Source organism: Cavia porcellus, unplaced genomic scaffold (assembly GCF_034190915.1).
Source record: "Cavia porcellus strain 051 isolate PalLab524CR breed Dunkin Hartley unplaced genomic scaffold, mCavPor4.1 scaffold_14, whole genome shotgun sequence".
NCBI classification, from domain to species: Eukaryota; Metazoa; Chordata; class Mammalia; order Rodentia; family Caviidae; genus Cavia; species Cavia porcellus.
In genome coordinates, this window is record NW_026947497.1 from 66,956,923 (window position 1) to 66,958,802 (window position 1,880).

Consider the following 1,880-nt stretch of genomic DNA (forward strand, 5'->3'; position numbering starts at 1 on the left):
CTATGAAGTGGAATTCCTTCCCTCCAAATTATCAACCACATAAAAGGACACACCCTTAACTCATGTCTGTTCATATATCCTTGTGAGAAGGTGAAATCAGAGCACATACACCTCTTATATACAAAAGTCAGATGGCTTTCTAAGGGTAGATCACTGGTCAGAGTCTCTGAGTTATGAGAGCTGCTCTAGAGATTTCTTTTAGAGAAGAAGCCACCAGTGGCAACACCATTTCAGTGACACACAAGGGGTCATAAAACTTGCTTACTCATGTGATATATCCAACCTGTACAATGACCCTAATATATCACTTCAGGGGAGAATGACAAATGTGTTCAAGTTAGCAGCTAAAGTGGCTGCATTCAAAGTCAGACTGAAATTATAGAAATGATGAGGAATGTTAGGATTTTTTAACATGCTTCAAACATTCACAGAGATGTTTTAAAAGAGACTGAGCCAGGGTCTTTTTTCTCCCTATTGATGCATGATCCCCTATACCAGCTTTAAAAGAGTTTGAACATTCCTCTCAACCACAAATGACCCTCCAAACAGTGCAGGAATGTGTCCATGACCCATCTGTGAATAAGCCAGGTGAACTGACTTTGTCTGTGCAGATGAGGAGCAGCTGCTCAACATCACAAATGATGGTGGCCTTGAAAGCATGTTCAATGCCCCAAGGCCATGTGCCATGAGCCCAGCACCAGCTTGGAGAAGAAGTCATGTGCCAAGGCTGTGTGCTAGCAGCCTGGAGATATCTGGTGAGCCCAGTGCAGGCCTGGAGAAGAAGCCATGCCCCAAAACTCTGCCACCATTGGGGGGCATTAGTGAACCACCACTCCAGGAACCCCTGATTGGAAGAACCAATCCACTACACTGAGAGACTGGCAGCCAGTGCAGGAAACACCTGGATGCAGAGATGGGCCGATTCAGAGGAACACAGGAAAATGTCAAGATGAAGGAGCAGAATACAATCTCAGACCTCCAGCCCATGCAGAACAAGTTCAGGAGACATAGACATAGTATAAATTAGAAGTTGCATACCTGAAATTTCTGAAAAGATAACAACTGAAGTAAAGAAGCAATTTAGTTCTTGTACTGATTGGTTAATTTTACATGCCTAGGTCTGATGGTCTGGATAGCTCTTCCGAAGATAACAAGAGGCATTATGGTAGCCATTGTTAATTTACTATTATATTGTTTTGAAGTCCTGTATCACTTTCATTGTTTTGTTTTATTCTGTTTTGTTTTGTTTCATTTCATTATAAAAGTGTCATGGCATGGGCAGCTGCTTTGAAGATAGCAAGATATATTATGGGAGTCATTGATGATTTCCTAGTATCTTGTTTTGCAGTTCTGTACCATTTTATTTTAATTGGCTTGATTCTGTTTTATTTTGTTTGATTTCAGTCTCTTTAAAATAAAATTTAAAAAAAACCAAAGTATGTTTGAGACAACTTCAAATTTTCATATGTCTTGGATTAAAATCAAGGCAGACTATCCCAAGATTGCCATCACAGAACTGAAAAGTCTGCTTCCATTTCCAACATCCTATCTATGTTAAATGAGATTTTCTGCAGTGATAGCAACCAAAGATTACAAAGTAGACTGGAAATAAGCAACAGAATATAGGTCTCATTGTCTCTCATCACTCCCAGATGGGAGCATCTAGTGGCAAGAAAACAAAAGTTGAGATCAATGATCTAGGCAATTCTTGGAAAGGTTTTCACCAACTTGGGCGTAATGAAGTTAAGTGAAGCTAGAATTCCAATGAGTCTGGGGCGGAGATGAGTTCCTCTTCCACCAAGAACTCTAGGCCGACTTCTGGGAGGCCAACTTGCGACTATCAGAGATTGGGAAAGGCCATTACAGGGAAATAACATATT